This window comes from Zea mays, chromosome 8 (genome assembly GCF_902167145.1).
Source record: "Zea mays cultivar B73 chromosome 8, Zm-B73-REFERENCE-NAM-5.0, whole genome shotgun sequence".
Lineage (NCBI taxonomy): Eukaryota > Viridiplantae > Streptophyta > Magnoliopsida > Poales > Poaceae > Zea > Zea mays.
The window spans coordinates 15,190,034-15,214,884 of record NC_050103.1 but is presented as its reverse complement, the minus strand read 5'-3'; the positions used below and the strand labels follow the sequence as shown (position 1 = coordinate 15,214,884).

General features: G+C 53.3%; 1 pseudogene; it reads left to right on the top strand.

Annotated features, from left to right (window-relative positions):
- Positions 1 to 1,413: 1,413 nt before the first annotated feature.
- Positions 1,414 to 24,731, top strand: LOC109941699 (EIN3-binding F-box protein 1-like; annotated as a pseudogene).
- The last annotated feature ends 120 nt before the right edge of the window (positions 24,732 to 24,851 follow it).

Below are 24,851 nucleotides of genomic sequence, written 5' to 3'. Positions count from 1 at the left end.
ATGACGGATGTTGTATTGCACTCTTTACTCTGTTTGTATAATAAAAGTCTGTACAACGCTGTACAATTGCAGATTGCCTTGTACAGATAAACTAGCGTGCAGTGATATACTCCGTCCCAAATTCTATGTTCCAAAACGGTTTAAATAATTATATTTTTTAGAGAGATCAAAGTAGTTTTAAGTATGATTAAATTTATATAATAAAATAATACTAATTATGATACCAAATAAGTATCATGGATACTTAAGTATGATAAATTTATAAATAATATTACATTATAATCAGCTACTACAGAAAACTAAAGATAAAACGAAGCGCCGATCATGACAGAAGCCAAAATATATTATAGAGAGGTCATATCGCGGATGGTGTCGAGGACCAGAACGCGACGCTGGGACTTCTTTCGTGCTTGAGCGGCAAGAGCGAGGCCCACGAAACGGACAGTATGGACGCCCTCGTTCCACTCTTATGCTATTTTATATCTTAGAATGTGAATACTTATGTTTTTCTATAATAATCATGGGTCATTTTCACTATCCTGGAAAATTCGGATCTGTGTTCGCCTCATTTCCTGGACCCATCTTTCCAGCTCTATATCTGTTTCAGACTACGTTATATTATTATGTGTTTCCGTTGCAACGCACGGGCATCCACCTAGTTTTAATTATAATTAGTTTTGTAATTAGATTATATTTTATGCTTATAATTATTATAAAAACATTGACACGCAGAAGAGAAAAGTTCGGGGCGTAGTGGTCGGGGACGCAAAAGACCGACACGGGCACACGGCACCGTGACTAATCTTTCTTGCACGCCTCGACGTCTGCCTCTCGAGGCCAGGCCTCTGGCTCAGCCATGCTCATGCAGCATGCATGCTTCGGTTGCCTCGTCGGCGGCGGTCAACGGCTGCATGCGTGTCTGAGCCTCCTCGTTGTCCTGACGGAAATGCTAATCTCTACTATTTATTAAGGCAGTAAGAGTAGCCTGCTGTTCTGCCTTCGATCGATCTGGAGCGTCCACGTTCTACCTTCGATCGATCTGAACCATCCATGTCCCGCTCGCTCGTCTCTTCCTCCCATCTGCTCAACCGTCCGCCCGCACGGACTCGTCGGTTCCTCACCTCATTCTCGATGCCCACCTTGCTTCCACGCCCTCGCAAAATTCACGGAGGCCATTGTCGCCGCCGCCCTTCCGCCTCATCCTTTCCACGCCCGCTACTCTTGCCCCCTCCCACGACCTCAACTCTGCCATGGCACCTCTTCATGAAGTATTCCTCCTCCATGACGCCCTTGCCCTCCTGTGGTCGACGCCTCCACCTCGAGCATACTCGCCTCATGCCCGCGGCCTAATCTGCTCAACTGAGGGAGAGCGAGGTGGTGGTAGCACGTCGATAATTCGGTCGGGAATCGACACTCGGGCTCGGGGTATCGTCTCGCTTGCCCGCAGCCCCTTCGCTTCTTTCCATCCGGCTTCTCGACGCTGGAGAAGAGGAGGGGGATGGCGCACCGGCTGTTGTGGGACGTGCAGGCGAACGGGTGGGAGCGATCAAATTTCACCATCGTCTGCGAGTCATGCCTCGACGACAAACCCTACGTCCGGATGTAACACATCAAACCCTAGCCCTTCCTGAATGATTTGTGTGATTCTCTTTGGTGTTGTTATGTGATTGAAGGCATGTCGTTCTCTTGATTTGGTTTTTTGTATAGATGTGCTATTGAACTTGGGATTAAATCGTTGAGAAAGTCTGATGCTTGTTTCAGGATTGTGCGTTCTTGGTCTTTTGCGGCTCGGCATGTCTCCGTTCCAGGGATACAGAGGAGATGCGGTTTCAGGGTTTGAACGTTACTAATTATGTTATCTTGTCGTGATTGGGTACTATGGGAAGTCAATCAAAGATCTGGCCCTCGCTCGCCTCCCTGCTGTCAGTGAGAGGGGATTCTGGATGATGGAATGTCCTGGTCCTAAGAAGCTTAGGCATATGACTATTGCCTCCTGTCCGGGACTCATGGATCTTGCCCTTACATCCGTCGCCAAGTTCAGCCCAAGTTTGAGGCTTGTTAACCTCAAGAAGTGCAGCAAGGTCTCAGACGGATGTCTTAAGGAATTTACGTAATCATCTAAGGTCCTGGAGATTTTGCAGATCGAGGGATGCAGTAAGGTTACTCTTATGGGCATTCTTGCTTTCTTCCTCAACTGCAACCCAAAGTTCAAGTCCCTCTCTCTGTCCAAGTGCATCGAGATCAAGGACATATGCTCTGCACCTGCACAGCTTCCAGAATGCAAATCGCTTCAGTCCCTGGCCATCAAGGATTGCTCAGGCTTCACCGACACCAACCTTCCTATGTTGGCATGTTCTGCCCTCAGCTGGAGAACATCAATATGAGTGGCCTTAGTGCAGTCACCGACAATGGCTTCCTTCCACTAATGAAGAGCTCAGACAGTGGGCTGGTCGACATTGATTTGAACAACTGCGAGAATCTCACGGACGCGGTTGTTTCTGCCTTGGTTAAGGCCATGACGCTTCCCTTGCCACCTCGGTTTCGAGGGATGCATCAAGATCACTAATGCAAACCTATTCGCCATCTGTGAGAGCTGCAGCAAGCTCATCGAGCTCGGCCTTTCGAACTGCATGGTCAGTGACTACAACGTCGCGGTCTTGGAAGCGACGAAGCAGCTCAGGCTGCGTGTCCTCTTGCTGTGTGGCTGTATGAAGGTCACCCAGAAGAGCGTAGCTTTCTTTGGTAGCTTGTCTTCGTCCTTGGAGGGGCTGAATCTCCAATTCAACTTCATAGACAATCTACTTATACACTTCAACAAGTTTATCTATTGGTTCATACTTTCATATGATATGATAACTCTCATCGACATTCTCACAAAATGTCAGGTTCTACCACAAAGCATATAATGAAGTATTCTCAGGTGTGTAAGTACTGACCAGGATCCTGAATTGTCGACTAATACTCCTGAGTATATGCTTTTTGGGTGGCATCTCTTCTTAATGCTTCGTTTGAGGACCTGGTGACCTGATGGCACTTATCACATAAGTAATTGTTCTTTCTGAATCTATTTTTAAATTGTTCATTCATCATATCATCTGTAGTTATGTTTTTTGTTTGCTTGAATTCAGTCAAACAAACTGAGAAAGACGTGGATCTGATTGTTTCGTTATGTCATAATTATCACGCCTCTGAAGAACGTTTGAAAGAAATGATGGACAAGTCTCACAAGGCAATAGAAGACGTTTCAGCATGAAAGCACTAAGTGCTTCATAGTGCAAAACAGAAAATTTGGATAAATAGGCACATGCATGGAACCCTTCCTCGCATGTTTTGTGCATGCAAACCTACTTTTGGTTATGCTGGATACTTGAAGTAGCTGAATTGTTATGTCATTGTTCTATTGCAGGTGACCTGATGTAATTCAAAGGTCTGATTGTTATGGACTTAAAAATGTGAGGAAGGTTTGCATGCAATAAAATCACTTGATGTTAAATAAAAATCTCTTATCTCTTTTGTTTCGCTCGCTCGCTGTTTATCCACATGTCCATGTGATGATGATGAGATCTAGATGTCTAAATAATTTCCATGTTTTATTGGGTTAAATTTCACTATATATGTATCTCTGTAGAATAACATGCAGCGCACGCTGAGCCATCTCAAGTACATCAATCGCAACCTGCGCACAGAGGTTAGGTCAACAACACAGATGAATCACCACTTTCTTCTTCATGTGCTTTCTCCTTTCTTATTGGATTTATTTATTTATTTGTCATGTGGATAGAGAATTGTTGATAGTAATTTTTAGAATCTTGAATAATTTAATCTTATGTTCATGTTTTAATAATCTTCCCCACCTCTTTTGTTGACCCTTCTCTCATTTGATTTTTCAATACCATGCCACAGACTGAAACCTACAAGAAAAAAGTAATAAAAGTTAGCATTATCGACTAAGTAACACAATGCACATAGATTTTTATCACACGTCAATCGGGCAAGTTTGATTCTCAGTTTTATTTACATTTTACTGATGAAAGGGGGTGTTGACGATGAATGGGCTCGCCAAGGACGTGCCAACGGTGAACGGGATGTACAAGGAGCCCATGTCCACTCATCCCAAATTGCTCATGCTGCCCACCGCACATCCGAAAAGTGAGTATTGAAAACCTGGATATTCCATCGTTCTTAGGTTTCAAACAAAAACTAATTGGTGCTTTATACTTTTTTGTGGAAGCATGATCTAATAGGGAATGCTTATTCACATGGTGAACTATTATTCATGCTTGATGCTGATGGTGCAAAATAAAACTTGCCTTACTCTTACAAGTGGAACTAAAGGGTCTAGCAGGGTTCAATGGTACAAGGCATCTTCCTCTGAATTTACGAATGAACATGAGCTTGAAGCCCTTACTTCATCAAACGTTTCTAAGGTTATATCAATTTATTCTCTACTACTGTCATTGACGCACTACTCAAAATTTAAGCCATTTGTGCAATAAAGCCAATAGTATCCATCAATAAATATCACTAAACATTTGGTCTGCATATCGTATTGGCTGTTCATTCCAACAACATAAAAATGTAGCTCATATCACAGTTAACCGTGTCAAAGTATAGGTTGATCTGTTGTTTCTTTTTTTGTTTATTAGGTTCTCTGATGTCTGAATATCTGCTTGTGCTTCCAAATTCTATTTTCTTTATGCTCAGTATCAGTCGGTGCAAAATAAAAGTTGGCTTACCTAATTCAACTGACAGTACATGTAAATCAGTCAGTATTGGAAACAATATTATTTTAACAGTTCATTTAGCAGCAGCATATATTTATGCGTCGGACTCCCTCAGAGCTACTTTGTAGCAGCGTCTGTAGTACTACTACGCTGATGAGATGTCGTGGACCAGTAAGCATGATTATTTAATTAAAAAGAAAACTAACATGCATTGTTCCAAAATTTAGTGATGCTAATATTATTTGTCGATATCTCGATATATGAAATGCATGTATGTTGTTTATAAGGAACAATTTTGGCTGAACCAAGCTGCGACCAGCACTCTCATGGCTAGATTGGAGGTCCAAAGATTTAGTTCCCGGTCTGACAGCACCAGAAGTTTCCGGTCACTACTATAATTACGGTTGATGTTAGTAAGAGCATGCTTTTGGAGGCTTCTGCATGACCTTGATGTCATTTGCGGTTCGTTGTTCGATCACGTGATTCACTTTATTGTCCAGTTCCAAAAAAAATGGTGTCAGATTTGGTTCCTAGAGCATTTCTTCAGCTGGGTCATACTTACATTCTTCATGGGCCATCTGTGCTACAATAGTTGTTGTAGTGTATTACTAGCTTATAGTTTAATGTTTAGGTAGCTGTTTGCTTATTTTATTGTTTTAATACCTAACTGATAAAGTACTTATGTTATAACCAAACGTCAACGGTGCCTGATGTTATATAAGTCTTATGCTAATAAAAGGAGGGAATATTACATCTTTTGTTTATTTGGTTGAAAATGTAGTATGATATATTATATGTGACCATCAGTTCATTTATCTTTTGGAAACATGGATGATGTGTTTCATCATCTACAATGTACATTCTTTGAGTTCTTTTACATCTCATTCGATGCTTCTTTCTTGCATTAAAATGGTCCAAAAATGACCCTAATACAAACTTTGTTGGTCCAAGATGATAAACTTTATGGGGAAGACTTGTTTTCGGATGTCATATCAAGAGCTTTATCTATATTATAGGTGATAAGAGTTTTAGATGAATGAGTTTGTGTCGTAGCTATGTCAGGTTAGACATCAGATTCATACTTCTCTTTTGTTGGTGGTTATTTTGCATATGTATTTATCAAGAATTTTCACTGATTGTGATTAATAGTATGATGACATTGCAACTGATTTATTTGCATCTGTATTTATTTAGAATTTTCATTGACCTGTTTTTTCTCCCGAGCGTAATTTTTAGCAGTCTTTTAATAACTGCTATGAAGACATGTCAGTGTACTACTGGAATGCTTTATAAAGCTGATTGACGTAATAGGTAAAGAAATGGTTGGTTGGTTTGTGCAAGCATGCTTTAAAACATAGTTTTATTGATAGAAAAAGTTGCTTAAGTATATTGCTATTGGAATGCTTCATAATGCTGCAGTAGTATAGTCATTACTAGATAATTTGCTAAAGTGGCATGAATGTTCCCTTGGTAGAGCATTCATATATAAGTGACGGGTTTAACTATTATACTGAATCAAGTCTCATCTTTTCTAAATTCTAAATGTTTTTTGGTTTATTTACTGGAAATCTAAAATAAGCTAAGATTGGCAAGATCGATAGCTGGAATTGAGGATAGCATCGGGCTTGCAGTAGAAGTCCATTTCAGATTTTAGTGCGGATGAAAGTACATCATTTTCATCTTTTAGTGATGCTAACAAAAGTATAAAATAACAATTAGTGTTTTTATATATTAATATATTTTATCATATTGATTCCGTAGCAACGCACGAATATATACCTGTCGGCGTTTCGAGACCGGGGGGTCCCTAAGCCGACGAGTGAGTGTGCTGCGTGCCCCAGCCCAGATGGGTCGAGCGCGTGGGCGAGCGCGAAGGGGGGAGAGGCGAGGTGGCCGGAGACGGGCGTGAGAGAGGTGGAAGTCCCGCGGCCTTCGTGTTCGTCCCGCGCCCAGGTCGGGTGCGCTTGCAGTAGGGGGGTTACAAGCGTCCACGCGGGTGAGGGAAGCGAGCGGCCCCAAGAGAGCGCCTGTCCCGTCCTCGGTCCCGCGCGGCCAACCCTCTCTAAGAAGGCCCTGGTCCTTCCTTTTATAGTCGTAAGGAGAGGATCCAGGTGTACAATGGGGGGTGTAGCAGAGTGCTACGTGTCTAGCGGAGGGAGAGCTAGCGCCCTAAGTACATGCCAATGTGGCAGCCGGAGAGATCTTGGCACCCTGCTGGCGTGATGTCGTGGCTGTCGGAGGAGCAACGGAGCTTTGGCGGAAGGATAGCTGTCGGAGCGGTCGAGTCCTTGCTGACGTCCACCTGCTTCCGTAAGAGAGCTGAGAGCCGCCGCCGTCATGGAGCTTGGGAGGCGCCATCATTGCCTATCTGGCGGAGCTGGTCAGATGGGACACCGGTCTTGTTCTCTACGGCCCGAGTCGGCTCGGGGTAGAGTGGTGATGGCGCTCCCTGTTGACGTGGCGGGCCCGCGCCCGAGGCAGGGCGACGTGGGGGCTCCTCCGAAGCTGGGGTCGAATCTGTCTTCCGTTGCCGAGGCCGAGTCCGAGCCCCTGGGTCGGGCTAGGCGGAAGTCGTTCGGCAGAGGCCAGGGCAGAGTCCGAGCCCTGGGGTCGGGCGAGGCGGAGTTCGTCGTCTTCCGGGGCAGAGCCCGAGTCCGAGCCCTGGGGTTGGGCGGAGCGGAGTTCGCCGTCTTCCGGGTCTTAGCCCGAGTCCGAGCCCTGGGGTCGGGCGGAGCGGAGTTCTCCATCTTCCGGGTCTTAGCCCGAGTCCGAGCCCTGGGGTCGGGCGGAGCGGAGTTCGCTGTCTTCCGGGTCTTAGCCCGAGTCCGAGCCCTGGGGTCGGGTGGAGCGGAGTTCGCTGTCTTCCGGGTCTTAGCCCGAGTCCGAGCCCTGGGGTCGGGCGGAGCGGAGTTCGCCGTCTTCCGGGTCTTAGCCCGAGTCCGAGCCCTGGGGTCGGGCGGAGTGGAGTTCGCCGTCTTCCGGGTCTTAGCCCGAGTCCGAGCCCTGGGGTCGGGCGGAGCGGAGTTCGCCATCTTCCGGGTCTTAGCCCGAGTCCGAGCCCTGGGGTCGAGCGGAGCGGAGTTCGCCGTCTTCCGGGTCTTAGCCCGAGTCCGAGCCCTGGGGTCGGGCGGAGCGGAGTTCCCTATGGCGCCCCTGGCGAGGCCTGACTGCCTGTCAGACTCACTCTATCGAGTGGCACTGCAGTCGGAGTGGCGCAGGCGGCGCTGTCCTTCTGTCAGACCGGTCAGTGGAGCAGCGGAGTGACGACGGTCACTTCGGCTCTGCCGGGGGGCGCGCGTCAGGATAGAGGTGTCAGGCCACCTTTGCGTTAAATGCCCCTGCAACTCGGTCAGTCGGTGCGGCGATTTAGTCAGGGTTGCTTCTTAGCGAAGCCAAGGCCTCGGGCGAGCCGGGGATGTGTCCGCCGTTAAAAGGGGGGCCTCGGGTGAGACGGAAGTCCCTCGAGGTCGGCTGCCCGAGTCCGAGGCTAGGCTCGGGTGAAGCGTGATCGAGTCACTCGTATGGACTGATCCCTGACTTAATCGCACCCATCAGGCCTCTGCAGCTTTATGCTGATGGGGGTTACCAGCTGAGAATTAGGCGTCTTGAGGGTACCCCTAATTATGGTCCCCGACAGTAGCCCCCGAGCCTCGAAGGGAGTGTTAGCACTCGCTTGGAGGCTTTCGTCACACTTTTTTGCAAGGGGACCAGCCTTCCTCGGTTGCATTTTATTCCGGTGGGTGCACGCGAGCGCACCCGCCGGGTGTAGCCCCCGAGGCCTCGGAGGAGTGGTTTCACTCCTTCGAGGTCTTAATGCCTTGCGTAACGCTTCGGCTGGTCTGGTCGTTCCCTCATGCAAACTGGCCGTAGCCCGGGTGCACGGTCGGGGCCCAAGTTCTCGGGCTGGTATGTTGACGCTGTCAACGGTTCGGCTGGAGCCGGGTTTGCGAGAGCAGCCCCCGAGCCTCCGCACAGGGCGAGAGGACGATCAGGGACAGACTCGACTTTTTACATACGCCCCTACGTCGCCTTTCCGCAAGGAGGAGGGGGGGAGTGCGCCATGTTACCCTCGATGGGCACGGAACATGGTGTCTCCGGTGAGCTGCAAGCGGGTAATCCGAGTGGACGTCTGTGCCCCGTTCGTTGGGGGTCGGCTAGGGGCCCAGAGGCACGCCCAAAAGTACCTGCGGGTGATCTGCCGGACCCGGTCCCCTGGCGACGGGGTCCGAGGGCTCGATGCCTCCCTCCGATGGGATTCCGTTACAAGATCGCTCCCGCTGGTCTCGGAAATGTCCTAGGGTACCTCGGGAGCGCAGCTCGAGCCTCGGTTATGTATCGAACGTACCCCTGGTCATCCCTCGCTCGGCGTCTGAGGCGACTGTGAACCCTTCGGGGGCCAGCCTTCGAACCTCTGATCAGTAATGGGCGCGGAGCCCGAGTAGCCTGAGGCGGCCATGGAGCCCTTCGGGGGGCCGGCCTTCGAACCCCTGACCAGTAGTGGGTGTCGGGCCCACGCGATCTGAGGCGACTGTTGAACCCTTCAGAGGGCCAGCCTTCGAACCTCTGATGAGTAGGGGGGCTCGGGGCCCGGTTCCTTCACAGGGAAGGATCCTTTTCGGGGTATCCCCCTTTCCCGGTCCCTGTTGCAAGAGATAGAGAAAGAGGAAAAAGGGAAAAGGATACGAAATCGAACGACGTGGCGTACCTTTTTTGGCGCGGTTATTACGGCGAAGGCGAAGCGTCGTCCGCTTCTCCTGCCAGAAGCGCCGCCTGTCCCACCGCGGAGTTAATGCGACGGGGCGAGTGGTTGGCGGGGCGGCCGTTGCGCGTGCGCGAGCCGTTCGAGGAACGGATCACGGGCGCACCGTCTTCACGCTGTGGGAGGAGGCTGTCTTGCTGTCCCTGGATGGGACGTGAGCCTGGCTGACGACGTGGCTGCTGCTCCCGTCCGCCTGCCATCGTCATTACTGCCGGCCCACTTTCGGCCGCATTGACCGTCACGCCAGGCTGGCGCCGCTGGGTCGTGCGCTGGGTCGCCTCAAGTCGCGGCATAGGCTCCGCAACCGAAGAGGTGCGACGGTGGCACAAGTGGCGGCGCGGCTGCTTGCATGCAGCAACTGGCGCGCTGGTTGCGTGACGCGTGGGCCTGGGCCTCCAAGCTGGCGTGTCAGAAGTTGGAGAAGCGCGTCCACCTGGCGCGGTTGCATGCCGTCTGCATGGCTGCCCGCCCCTCCCGCCCGTTGGTCTGGGCAAAAGTGGGGGGTCGCTTGTAACCGCTGGGCGGTTGTGCGCACCACGCGCGGCGGTTTGGCTTCTTCTGCTCGGAGCCGGTCTGCATGACATGCGGGACCCAGCCCCCGAGTCGCAGGGGTGGGCCTTGAAGCGTGTTGGAGAAGACTCAGCCCGCAGCGTTTGGGGGCGCACGTAGGGAGAGTTGCCTTTAAAAGGAGGGCGACCCCTTTCGGAAGGCAACCATGTCTTCTTCCTCCCTCATGCGTCGTGTCTTTCCATCTTCCAAGCCTCCGGATGGGGGGTACCCACCGTCTTTCCGCCTCCTCGTTGGAGGAACGCAACTCCGTGGGAGTTGGTACCTTTCAGCCATCGTTCGGCTTCAAGGATTTTCATCAGCCAGCCCGGCTGCACCCCCACGCCGGCGGTCACCCAGGATGATGACCACCAGTTCCTTGGTGGGGAAGAGCAAGTCGGGCTGCGATCTTGGTCCCACCCTCAGCTTCAAGGATGTTCATCATCCTTGCTGGGGTGGGGGCCAGGCTGAGCCGGCGCTCGACCTCCCGTGCGGGCCTGCGGGTCACCTTCTCCCGCAGCGTTCGGGGGAGGAGGCGCTCACTGGCCCTGCGGGCGGCGCGGACTTAGACAACGTGGGGCTGATCGACGGCGGACGTCGTCACCTCCAGCGTGTCGGAGTCGTCGGCTGGGTTCCCGGCGGCCCCTCCGGCCAGAGGGCGGCTGCCGCGCCGTGTGCACGGGAGGACCACCCACGACGCCGCGCGCTGCTAGGGCGGCGTTCGTGTTCTGGGGTGGCCCTGCTTTTGCACGGGGATGGCGCCCTCGCGCAGAGGCCGGTGCCCCACTCGTCTGGGAGGATTTGAGTGGGGATCTGCCGGGGGGGCTGGTGGCCCCCGCCATCAGCGCCGAGGCGGAGGCGGCTCGAGAAGTCCCCGTCGCTGACGGGATCACCGCCACCATCCGCGCCCCGGGCCTCCGGTTCTTCGTACTTGTCCTCGCCCCTCGAGCATCGGCGTGGGCGAGGGCAAGATTGCAGCAGCGCCCACCCTGAGGCCTGCACTGCTGCGGCTCGGCGATCCGGAGCGGGGGTTGTTGTCGTCGTAGTTGGAACGGGCGGCGGCGAGCCGCCCGTCAGTCTTCTGTTGCTCCACAGGCCTTCCCCCATGGAGTGGGGTTGTTCGTACCTGCGGAGGGGGAACCGGAGTTCCGTTTGTAATGGCATTTCGATTGCCAGGGTTTTTTGTTCATTGTGGCTGTCGAGGCCTGAACATGTATGTAATTTCGGCACGGAGCCGTGTTTTTTTTCCTTATTTTCGAGCACTAAGTCTCGCCTGTTTATTATTTGTACCGCTTCACCAAGCATGAGTCGCCCCGTGTCAAGGTGACGAGTGAGGTATCCATATCCCGGAGGCGTAGGAATCCCTCGGCTCGATCGGCCTTGTTGTCTGAGGCTCCTCTAGCTTAGTTAAAGAGACCCCTCGGCCGCTCTTTGACGAGCCGAGGCCAGGGGTAGCGATATCAGTACGAACAGAGGCGGAGTTGGCTCGAAAATGGGAACCTGGTTGGCCGGAGCCTAGCCGGGTTGTCCGTTAGCGGATCCGACACCGGAGTCGATCAGCCGAGGCCTCGGGTCGGGCTAGCGCCCTTGGAAGATGGTTGGCCGAGGCCCCAGGGGTAGCCGGCCGAGCCGCCTGCTCGGGCCGGATTCCCGGAGAAGTCCCTGGACCGTGCCGCCGTCCGAGGCTGGGTCGGACCTTGCTGAAGACGTCGTCGATGCCGAAGGTGCTACGGCCCCCTTCAGCGTGAAGACCCGAGCCTGCAGGATCAGATCGTCTTGTAGCGTGTGCCTTCTGCGGCCGTTGAGGCCAGAAAACACACCCTCGCTGCGCTTGTAAAGCTGCGTCTCTTTTCCCCTTATTTCGAGCATCTGGACTTTCCGTCGGTAACAGGGATGTTTGTGCGGGCGAGAGCTGCTTCTCGCGGAAGGTGATGAGTGAGGTATCCGTATCCCGGAGGCGTAGGAGTCCCTCGGCTCGGTCGGCCTTGCCGCTTACGCGTACCTTCACCCGTCCATGAGGCCCTGTCTCCGACTTAGTCGAGAAAGCTTGAAGGACCACTTTGGCAGAAGAGCTTCCGAACGTGAAGACTTGTCCGGTCCACGGAGTCGCTTTATCCGAACGCGAGTTACTTATCGCAGAAGGTGATGAGTGAGGTATCCGTATCCCGGAGGCGTAGGAGTCCCTCGGCTCGGTCAGCCTTGGCTGCTTACGTGTACTCCGTCGTTTCCAGGATCCGCTTTTCGAAGTAGTCAAAAAGCACGAAAGAAATTCTGCTAAAAAGAGATCTTTTTTCGAGGGAAAAATTCGACGCAGAGGGGGTCTCCCCCCTTTTAGCCCCCGAGGGAGGGTCGGGCTCTGCCGAGGCAAGGCCGACCCTTCCTTGATGACTAAACTTTGCGTGGGTGCGAGGTATATGAACAACTTGAAAACATCTTAAGGGTAGAAGCGACATAGCTGTTTGATGTTCCAAGCGTTGCCGTAGACCTCGCCTTGATTGTTGGCCAGCTTGTATGTTCCGGGCTTCAGGACTTTGGCGATGACGAATGGCCCCTCCCAGGGGGGCGTGAGCTTGTGCCTCCCTCGGGCGTCCTGCCGCAGCCGAAGCACCAGATCGCCCACCTAGAGGTCTCGGGACCGGACCCCTCGGGCGTGGTAGCGTCGCAGGGACTGCTGGTACCGCGCCGAGTGTAGTAAGGCCTTGTCCCGAGCCTCCTCCAGCTGGTCCAGCGATTCTTCTCGGCTAGCCTGGTTGCTTTGATCGTTGTAGGCCCTCGTCCTCGGGGAGCCGTATTCCAGGTCAGTGGGCAAGATGGCCTCGGCCCCGTAGACCAGGAAGAACGGCGTGAAACCCGTGGCCCGGCTTGGCGTTGTCCTCAGGCTCTAGACCACCGAGGGGAGTTCCTTCATCCATCGCTTGCCGAACTTGTTGAGGCCGTTGTAGATCTGGGGCTTGAGCCCTTGTAGAATCATGCCGTTGGCACGCTCTACTTGCCCATTCGTCATGGGATGAGCCACAGCAGCCCAGTCCACCCGGATGTGGTGGTCTTCGCAAAAATCCAAGAATTTTTTGCCGGTGAACTGGGTACCGTTGTCGGTGATGATGGAGTTTGGGACCCCGAAGCGATGGATGATGTTGGTGAAGAACGCCACCGCCTGCTCGGACCTGATGCTGTTCAGGGGTCGGACCTCGATCCACTTGGAGAATTTGTCGATGGCGACCAGCAGGTGCGTGTAGCCCCCGGGCGCCTTCTGCAAGGGACCGACGAGGTCCAGACCCCACACAGCGAAGGGCCAGGTGATGGGTATCGTCTGTAGAGCCTGAGCGGGCAGGTGGGTCTGCTTCTCATAGAATTGGCACCCTTCGCAGGTGCGGACAATTCTAGTGGCGTCAGCCACCGCCGTTGGCCAGTAGAAGCCTTGCCGGAAAGCATTCCCGACAAGGGCTCGGGGTGCTGCATGATGGCCGCAAGCCCCCGAGTGTATTTCTTGCAGGAGTTCCTGACCTTCGGCGATGGAGATGCATCGCTGGAGGACGCCTGAGGGGCTGCGGTGGTAGAGCTCCTCCTCATCGCCCAGCAAGACGAACGACTTGGCGCGTCGCGCTACCCGCCGAGCCTCGGCTTGGTCGAGGGGTAGCTCTCCTCGGCGGAGATATTGCAGGTACGGGGCCTGCCAATCTCGATCAGGCGTGGCCCCGCTCTGCCCTTCCTCGACGTCCAGTGCCTCGCCCTCAGGGGCCGAGGGTACCTCGGGCTGTGCCGAGGGTGCCTCGGGCTCGGGAGCGTCGTCGATCTTGACAGAGGGTTGATGCAGATCCCGGGAGAAGACGTCCGGGGGGACCGTCGTTCGCCCCGAGGCTATTTTAGCCAGCTCGTCTGCAGTCTCGTTGTAGCGCCGAGCGATGTGGTTGAGCTCGAGCCCGAAGAACTTGTCTTCCAGGCGCCGAACCTCATCGCAGTAGGCCTCCATCTTCGGGTCGCGGCAGTGGGAGTTCTTCATGACTTGGTCGATGACGAGCTGTGAGTCACCGCGGTCATCGAGGCGTCTGACCCCTAGCTCGATGGCGATCCGCAACCCGTTGACCAGAGCCTCGTACTCGGCCACATTGTTGGACGCCGGGAAATGGAGGCGTAGCACGTAGCGTAGGTGCTTCCCGAGGGGCGAGATGAAGAGCAGGCCCGCGCCGGCTCCCGTCTTCATCAGCGACCCGTCGAAAAACATGGTCCAGAGCTTCGGTTGGATCGGAGCTGTCGGCAGCTGGGTGTTGACCCATTCGGCCACGAAGTCCGCCAACACCTGGGACTTGATGGCCTTCCGAGGGGCGAACGAGATTGTTTCGCCCATGATTTCCACCGCCCACTTTGCGATCCTGCCCGAGGCCTCTCGGCACTGGATGATCTCCCCCAGGGGGAAGGATGACACCACAGTTACCGGATGAGACTCGAAGTAGTGTCGTAACTTCCGCCTTGTCAGGATCACAGCATACAACAACTTCTGAACTTGTGGGTAGCGGATCTTGGTCTCGGACAGTACTTCGTTGACGAAGTAGACTGGCCTCTAAACGGGCAATGCATGCCCTTCCTCTTGCCTCTCGACCGCAATCGCGGCGCTAACCACCTGAGTGGTTGCGGCGACGTAGACCAAGAGGGCTTCTCCATCAGCTGGGGGCACCAAGACAGGCGCCTTCGTAAGGAGCGCCTTCAGGTTCCCGAGGGCTTCCTCGGCCTCAGGGGTCCAAACGAAACACTCGGCCTTCCTTAAGAGGCGGTACAGAGGCAGACCTCTTTCGCCGAGGCGTGAGATGAAGCGGCTCAGGGCCGCAAGACATCCCATGACCCTCTGTACGCCTTTTAAGTCCTTGATGGGTCCCATGCTGGTGATGGTTGCGATCTTCTCCGGGTTGGCTTCGATGCCACGCTCGGAGACGATGAACCCCAGGAGCATGCCTCGGGGCACCCCGAAGACACACTTCTCAGGATTGAGCTTGACTCCTTTCGCCTTGAGACATCGGAATGTCACTTCAAGGTCGGAGAGGAGGTCGGAAGCCTTCCTTGTCTTGACTACGATGTCATCGACGTAGGCCTCGACTATGCGACCGATGTGTTCGCCGGACACATGGTTCATGCACCGCTGGTACGTCGCGCCCGCATTCCTCAAACCGAACGACATGGTGACATAGCAGTACATGCCGAACGGCGTGATGAAAGAAGTCGCGAGCTGGTCGGACTCTTTCATCCGGATTTGGTGATACCCTGAGTAGGCATCGAGGAAGGACAGGGTTTCGCACCCAGCAGTGGAATCCACAATTTGATCGATGCGAGGCAGAGGGTAGGGAACCTTCGGACATGCTTTGTTGAGACCAGTGTAGTCTACGCACATCCGCCATTTCCCCCTTTCTTCCTCACAAGCACAGGGTTGGCAAGCCATTCGGGATGGAATACCTCTTTGATGAACCCCGCTGCCATCAGCTTGTGGATCTCTTCGCCAATCACTCTGCGCTTCTCCTCGTCGAATTGGCGCAGAGGCTGCCTGACGGGTCGGGTTCCTGCCCGAATATCCAGCGAGTGCTCGGCGACATCCCTCGGTATGCCGGGCATGTCCGAGGGACTCCACGCAAAGACGTCGGCGTTTGCGCGGAGAAAGTCGACGAGCACTGCTTCCTATTTGGGGTCGAGCCCGGAACCGATCCGGATCTGCTTGGAGGTGTCGCCAAGGGGGTCGAGAGGGACGGCCTTAACCGTCTCCGCTGGCTCGAAGTTGCCGGCATGACGCTTCACATCTGGCACCTCTTTGGAGAGGTTCTTCAGGTCAGCGATGAGGGCCTCGGACTCGGCGAGGGCCTCGGCGTACTCCACGCACTCCACGTCGCATTCGAACGCGTGTTTGTACGTGGGGCCGACGGTGATGACCCCGTTGGGGCCCGGCATCTTTAGCTTCAGGTAGGTGTAGTTGGGGACGGCCATGAACTTCGTGTAGCATGGCCTTCCCAGTACCGCGTGGTAGGTTCCTCGGAACCCGACCACCTCGAACGTCAAGGTCTCCCTTCGGAAGTTGGAGGGTGTTCCGAAGCAGACGGGGAGGTCGAGTCGTCCGAGGGGCTGGACACGCTCCCTAGGGATGATCCCGTGGAAGGGCGCAGCGCCGGCTCGGACGGAGGACAGATCGACGCGCAGGAGCTTGAGGGTCTCGGCGTAGATGATGTTGAGGCAGCTGCCCCCATCCATCAGGACCTTGGTGAGCCTGACGTCGCCGATGACGGGGTCGACGACGAGAGGGTATTTCCCCGGGCTCGGCACGTGGTCGGGGTGATCAGCCTGGTCGAAGGTGATGGGCTTGTCGGACCAGTCTAGGTAGACTGGCGCTGCCACCTTCACCGAGCAGACCTCCCGGCGCTCTTGCTTGCGATGCCGAGCCGAGGCATTCGCCGCATGCCCACCGTAGATCATGAAGCAATCGCAGACCTCGGGGTACTCTCCTGCTTGGTGATCTTCTTTCTTGTCGTCGTCGTGGGCCCTGCCACCCTCCGCGGGTGGCCCGACCCTGTGGAAGTGGCGCCGAAGCATGACACACTCCTCGAGAGTGTGCTTGACGGGCCCTTGATGGTAGGGGCACAGCTCCTTGAGCATCTTGTCGAAGAGGTTTGCACCTCTGGGGGGCTTCCGAGGGTTCTTGTACTCGGCGGCGGCGACAAGGTCTGCGTCGGCGGCGTCGCGTTTCGATTGCAACTTCTTCTTGCCCTTCTTCTTGGCGCCGCGCGGAGTAGACGCCTCGGGAGCCTCTTCCGATGGGCGGCCCTGGGGCTGCTTGTCCTTTCGGAAGATAGCCTCGACCGCCTCCTGGCCAGAGGCGAACTTGGTGGCGATGTCCATCAGCTCGCTCGCCCTGGTGGGGGTCTTGCGACCCAACTTACTCACCAGGTCGCGACAGGTGGTGCCGGCGAGGAACGCGCCGATGACATTCGAGTCGGTGATGTTGGGCAGCTCGGTGCGCTGCTTCGAGAATCGCCGGATGTAGTCCCGGAGCGACTCTCCCGGCTGCTGCCGGCAGCTTCGAAGGTCCCAGGAATTCCCGGGGCGCACGTATGTGCCCTGGAAATTGCCGGCGAAGGCTTGGACCAAGTCGTCCCAGCTGGAGATCTGCCCCGGAGGCAGATGCTCCAACCAGGCGCGAGCAGTGTCAGAGAGGAACAGGGGGAGGTTTCGGATGATGAGGTTGTCGTCGTCCGTTCCACCCAGTTGGCAGGCCAGGCGGTAGTCCGCGAGCCACAGTTCCGGTCTCGTTTCCCCCGAGTACTTCGTGATAGTAGTCGGGGGTCGGAACCGGGTCGGGAACGGCGCCCGTCGGATGGCCCGACTGAAGGCCTGCGGACCGGGTGGTTCGGGCGAGGGACTCCGATCCTCCCCGCTGTCGTAGCGCCCCCCACGCCTGGGGTGGTAGCCTCGGCGCACCCTTTCATCGAGGTGGGCCCGACGGTCGCGTCGATGGTGCTCGTTGCCGAGGTGGCCCGGGGCCGCAGGCGCGGTGTTGCGCGTGCGCCCGGTGTAGACCGAGGCTTCCCGCATGAATCGGGAAGTCGCGGCATGAGGTTCCGAGGGGTATCCCTGCCTTCGGGAGGCAGTGCTCTCGGCCCGTCGGGCCGCAGCGCCTTCCAGGAGATTCTTGAGCTCTCCCTGGATCCGCCGACCCTCGGTAGTTGATGGCTCCGGCATCGCGCGGAAGAGCATCGCTGCGGCTGCCAGGTTCTGACCGACCCCGCTGGATGCGGGTGGCGGCCTGACCCTGACATCGTTGGCGACGCGGTGCTGGAGACCTTGGGGCAGGTGACGTATTTCTCCGGCCGGGGGTTGGCCCGCCCATACCTGTCCGACGTCCTGACGGATCGGCTCAAGCGCTCCTGTTCCCTCGTCGAGCCTGGCCTGCGCCCCGCGGACTTGCTCGAGTTGTGGGTCGTGACCCCCCGCCGGAACGGGGACCACAGCTAGCTCCCGCGGGATGTCGGCGCGAGGCGCCGGCCTAGGAAGATCACCGTCCTCCGGCATGCCGAGATGGTTGCCTTCGGAGGGATCCCCTAGCTCGATGTGGAAACATTCGCGGCTTGGGCCGCAGCCCTCGTTGTCAAGGCTGCGGCTTCCGTCGGAACAGTCGGAGAGGCAGTAGTTACATGCGGTCATGAAGTCCCGCATGGCACTGGGGTTGCCAAGTCCAGAGAAATCCCAACAGATGCTGGGATCATCATCTTCCTCGGACCCAGAGGGCCCGTAGGTCGAGACGTCCATCAACCGGTCCCAAGGCGACCTCATATGAAACCCCAGTGGGGTTGCACTCGCCTCAATGAGAGCGCCCGTCAAAGCAAGGTTGCTAGGCGGGTTGAGGCCGAGTCGAAATGACGTAAGATGGGAGTTAGTCAGTACCTTTTGGTCGACGAGGAGCGACGTAGTCACATCGGGGACTGGTTGCACCGTCGTCCTAGGTACGAGGGCGACGTCCTGCAAGCTTTCCGCGAGCGCGCTGGCGTCGTCTTCTTGCTCGAGATCAGCGTGTCGCGGGGGGACGGCGCTTGCCTTCGTCTCGAACGCGAGGTCGACGCCCGGCGTGCCTTCCGTCGGGGCGTCGGGGGCGTCGATTCGCTCGACGACTGACGAAGCGTGGCCTCCCGCTTGGCCTTGGTTGCCCCGCCTCCTCCTCCGTTGGCGGGGGAGAGGACGGAGCGAGCTCGAAGGTTGTTCTTGCACCACGCGGGGAAGATGTCGTCGATTCCGCCGCCGGCGGGCGGGTTGTCGGCCGCCATTGTCGTTGTCGCACGGCGGTGGAAGGAGTATCATGTCGTAGCTGCCGTCGAAGGACATGAACTTAAGACTCCCGAAACGGAGCACCGTCCCGGGCCGGAGAGGTTGCTGGAGACTGCCCATCTGGAGCTTGACGGGAAGCTGTTCGTCAGCACGCAGCAGGCCCCTACCTGGCGCGCCAACTGTCGGCGTTTCGAGACCGGGGGGTCCCTAAGCCGACGAGTGAGTGTGCTACGTGCCCCAGCCCAGATGGGTCGAGCGCGTGGGTGAGCACGAAGGGGGGAGAGGCGAGGTGGCCGGAGACGGGCGTGAGAGAGGTGGAAGTCCCGCGGCCTTCGTGTTCGTCCCGCGCCCAGGTCGGGTGCGCTTGCAGTAGGGGGGTTACAAGCGTCCACGCGGGTGAGGGAAGCGAGCGGCCCCAAGAGAGCGCCTGTCCCGTCCTCGGTCCCGCGCGGCCAACCCTCTCTAAGAAGGCCCTGGTCCTTCCTTTTATAGTCGTAAGGAGAGGATCCAGGTGTACAATGGGGGTGTAGCAGAGTGCTACGTGTCTAGCGGAGGGAGAGCTAGCGCCCTAAGTACATGCCAATGTGGCAGCCGGAGAGATCTTGGCACCCTACTGGCGTGATGTCGTGGCTGTCGGAGGAGCAACGGAGCTTTGGCGGAAGGACAGCTGTCGGAGCGGTCGAGTCCTTGCTGACGTCCACCTGCTTCCGTAAGAGAGCTGAGAGACGCCGCCGTCATGGAGCTTGGGAGGCGCCATCATTGCCTATCTGGCGGAGCTGGTCAGATGGGACACCGGTCTTGTTCTCTGCGGCCCGAGTCGGCTCGGGGTAGAGTGGTGATGGCGCTCCCTGTTGACGTGGCGGGCCCGCGCCCGAGGCCGGGCGACGTGGGGGCTCCTCCGAAGCTGGGGTCAAATCTGTCTTCCGTTGCCGAGGCCGAGTCCGAGCCCCTGGGTCGGGCGAGGCGGAAGTCGTTCGGCAGAGGCCAGGGTGGAGTCCGAGCCCTGTGGTCGGGCGAGGCGGAGTTCGTCGTCTTCCGGGGCCGAGCCCGAGTCCGAGCCCTGGGGTCGGGCGGAGCGGAGTTCGCCGTTTTCCGGGTCTTAGCCCGAGTCCGAGCCCTGGGGTCGGGCGGAGCGGAGTTCGCCGTCTTCCGGGTCTTAGCCCGAGTCTGAGCCCTGTGGTCGGGCGGAGCGGAGTTCGCCGTCTTCCGGGTCTTAGCCCGAGTCCGAGCCCTGGGGTCGGGCGGAGCGGAGTTCGCCGTCTTCCGGGTCTTAGCCCGAGTCCGAGCCCTGGGGTTGGGCGGAGCGGAGTTCGCCGTCTTCCGGGTCTTAGCCCGAGTCCGAGCCCTGGGGTCGGGCGGAGCGGAGTTCGCCGTCTTCCGGGTCTTAGCCCGAGTCCGAGCCCTAGGGTCGGGCGGAGTTCGCCGTCTTCCGGGTCTTAGCCCGAGTCCGAGCCCTGGGGTCGGGCGGAGCGGAGTTCCCTATGGCGCCCCTGGCGAGGCCTGACTGCCTGTCAGACTCACTCTATCGAGTGGCACTGCAGTCGGAGTGGCGCAGGCGGCGCTGTCCTTCTGTCAGACCGGTCAGTGGAGCAGCGGAGTGACGGCGGTCACTTCGGCTCTGCCGGGGGGCGCGCGTCAGGATAGAGGTGTCAGGCCACCTTTGCGTTAAATGCCCCTGCAACTCGGTCAGTCGGTGCGGTGATTTAGTCAGGGTTGCTTCTTAGCGAAGCCAAGGCCTCGGGCGAGCCGGGGATGTGTCCGCCGTTAAAAGGGGGGCCTCGGGTGAGACGGAAGTCCCTCGAGGTCGGCTGCCCGAGTCCGAGGCTAGGCTCGGGTGAAGCGTGATCGAGTCACTCGTATGGACTGATCCCTGACTTAATCGCACCCATCAGGCCTCTGCAGCTTTATGCTGATGGGGGTTACCAGCTGAGAATTAGGCGTCTTGAGGGTACCCCTAATTATGGTCCCCGACAATACCTATAATTAAATATGATGTGATAGTGGTTGAAGTTGTATCTCTAATACCTAATGAGAATATAATGGAGGGAATATGTGTTTGTATTTCTTCATCCAGATATTAGCACGTAACAGTGTGTTTATGCAATATAGCTTCATAACCTCACATTTCAATTAGTATTTACCTTACTGGTCGACCTTCTTCGTAACTCAGTACGTACTACTGTCAACACAGCTCGTGCAATTCATAACTTTGCAGGTATTCATCCAAAGCTGGTATGTGCATCATCGTTGTTCCACATATTTCAAATTCCCTCTCCCATAAATCTGTGGTTCCATGTATGTACAAATATGCAATGAGGCTACATGCTCACCACTACCACTATAATTATATTTTCTCTGTTCTATATTGTAAAATCATACTGATCTGGTGGGTGCTGGTGTAGACCCTTTCCAGCTCGGTGACCGATCCCAGCAAGCTGCCAAAGTGGAACTAGGACGACTCCAGCTCCAGCGAGGACCCGATGAGGACAGTGAGGTCATCCTATAGTAAGTGTCATGGCAAGCCAAGCTTGAAGGCATTCTTTTTTTTGTTTGTTTTACTAGCAAACATGGAACGATCCTTTCTCTTGGGCATGTGTTGCCACCTTGCAACCCGCAGGCTATCTTCAAGGACCCATCCAGGAGGGGCAACATCATCTTTGTAAGTCTCCACTTTTATCATCCAAGCGACATGAACCATATGTTTACTGCTATAGTTCATTGGTCGAACTCATATCAGTTCACCTTAAAATGGTGTCTTATACTTAAAGAAATTAGATTTTTTAATATGTCTAATGTACAAGTTGTCTAATAGTAAAGGTACCTGAAGCAGGTTGGTATATCATCATTCTCTGCAGTCTAAACTGTGACAGGAAACACAATCTTATAGCAGATTACAACATCCGACTGGGACTGGTCATTTTCAGTCAACACAAATCAACAAATAGCTATGTGCCCTCTACAACTGATAGCATCGGCGTCCTGCTGGTAAACCTCAACAAGCAGAATTCAAAACAACATGTCGATTGGACAATGGGGTGATCATTAGGGGTGATTTTTTTTCTAACTTATATTGCAACTTTTGACTTCACTGCAAGTGAGCACACAACACTAATTTGAGGCTTGATCTTTGTCTGTTTTGACATGAGAAGATTACTTATGTTCATGTTATTTTGTTACAGGGTAAACAAAGGTTATATAGCTTACTTGATGCAATGCACTCTCTAACATCATAAGATTTTGTCATTTCTGTTGGTTGTTGTTTGATATCAACCAAGCTCCATCATATTTACTTGTATTTACCAATAAAATAAACTTCAAGCTTGTCAGCTATATATAATTTATATTTTGTGTGATGCAATTAGTGTGATATCTTTATAATATTTTTGTTGGCTACAAAATTCAGTGCCTTTTGGATTCCAATCGATCCATAGTGGCTGTTGTTTTGTATGCTGCTTGTATGCACAAGGTTCCACAGCTTCTATGATTCATACCAAAAAAGCTGCTATTTTGTATGGCATGTTCCACAAGGTTACCGAAGAAGCTGTTGTTTTGTATGTTGCTTCTATGGTAACCTAAAACCTATGTTTGCACAAGGTTCGAACAACAACTTCTATGGTTGAGCACAATTCCATGGTTCAAACATCAACTTCTATGTCACATAGTTTGATTCAGATTTAACATAGACTTAAAACTTGTGCTCAACACAGATCTATTTAATGCTATCTATTCAATTAGCTATACTGAAACAAATGTTGACATCAATGACTCAGTGTTTGCTTTCAAAATTTGAGATACTGGTTGACAGTTCAACAATAGTGAATTTGGTTTATCAGTTGGCAAAATGATAATTCATTTACTCTTTGGACACATCGTTGGAGATGGAAAGTTAGATGTGGGAAGGTGCATTCTAGCTACCCTAAAACAAATTTAACTGTCCAGTTTATACATCATAACCTTTTGTTATCTTAGTCATGTACATCCTTCTTTACTGCATGAAAATAAAGTGGAATGGTTTGTTTCCCCATTTGTTATATTTAGTGAGCTATCCATGGATCCTACTTCTGGAATTCTACAAATTTGATTAGATTAAAGTAATGATGCTATATTCTTAGTACAGAGGGAAAGGGAACCATAGTTCGACATGAAAGTTGGTTCTTACTATAAAGGGAACCATAGATCAAAACATGAATGTTTAAAAATTCAATTTCCCATGGCTTAGTTTACATTTTCTATCCCGAAGTTCTTAGGTGCATCCCAATTTGCATGGTGTTGTCTGTCATGGTGACCAAGTGTATTTAAGTGCAAGTCGCCACAAAATGTTAAATGAGCTAATCCGTTAATTGTTGGTTTATGAAATACCTGCACTTTTACCTTAGGTGTGTTTGTGCAATCATGTTGTATGATGTTGTTTTGTGTACTAAAATGCAGTCATGCTTGTTTGGAAATGATAATCTATTTACCATATCTAATTCCAGTCACATACTTATGCCATTTTAACTATTTAAGACTGTTCAATTTTTTATCCCATGTTATTCAAACATATCCATTCATTCAAATGTTGTGTGTCCTCTTCTACCCACACCATTGCAGGCACCATCAGAATACCACATGGCTGCCAACTTTGGAGCAATAATGGCTAAAGAAATTCCTCGCCAAATTCATTAGCTGGAGGAGTTCCTGGACCCATGCCTCTGCTCCCTTTCCAATAGAAACTTGCAGTTCATTGTGAAGAGATTCATTGAATTGTTGCTGATAATACTATTGTGCTAGAGGATACTCATGGCCTTAGGCAAGAATTATTTGTCATTGAAGAAGAGATCCATATACTTGCCAAACAAACCATTCCTAGAGTTAGTGCTGATAATGAAATGGAATACAAGGATATTATCAAGGGTGGCATGAAAGAAGTGTTGGTGCTAAGTTCTGAAAAGATGGAGTTCGAAGCTTTGCACAAAGAGATGTTTGTGAAGGTTCAGTCATTATACCAGGGGCTAGAGCATATCAGATTTGAGAACAAGCAGATACCTGCTATAAGAGAAGGATTGCATGATATACAAGAGGAGATTTCAAGGGCTAGGTTTGTGTTTTGTGATCTTATGTACAATGCATTGATGTGGGAAATGTCTCCATAATGTTATGCTTTCGTTACAGATGTATAATTTTAAACGTGAATGTTTATAAACAGAGAGATTAAGTTCGACGACAATAAAATAATTCTTTCTTTTTCTCTTCTCTTGCATCGGTTTTATCGATTCCAGGGTCATCGTGTATCACCCTTTCTGCTTTATGCACTTTCCCTTTCCGCTATTGCATGGAAATGATATTGCGAGGTCCTTATTTTGTGCTCCTATAATTGGCAGTAGTCCGGGTAATAGTGATTCCATCTAAAACATAAGATTATGATAGAGAGATTGTCTTATGCTTTTTTCCTAAAACACAATATAAATGTAGATGCTTATGCACTTTGGCATATGCGTGTAGGTCCTCAATGGCGACGCTTACAATAGGAAGTGTGGCATGTACAACTTTGGGAACTACCTGTGGGAGATATACCGTCGTAACATGCCATACCCTGATCTCAGCTTTTCGTTCACCAGGTGAAAACAAAGACATGTCTCTGTCCCATTCCTCGTTGCCATGTTTGTCATGGAAAGCCTGAGGTGAAATAAACTTTTGTACAAAACCTGAGGCCTGAGATATTGCGTTGTTGTCCTAGCTCGCTAGCAAACATGCGATGTTGGGACACAAACTTGGACAAGCGTCTCGAGATGGCGGAGGTGGTGTCCATGGTGGAGGCGATCGACATGTCCAAGGGCGGCGACATGAACCCAAGGACCAAACGCAGGGCTGCCTCTCCTGCTTTGGGGACAATCAATTCAAGTTCAACAAGTTGGCATATAGCTAGAAGATAAGATGTTGGTTGTTGCATGGTTTAGAGGAAATCAAAGGCTTTGTTCCTTTTTTTGCTTCGTGGTTCTTTCAGGCAAATGTAGCATATGAATGTAAAGTTGTACAGAAGCTGACATGGATAA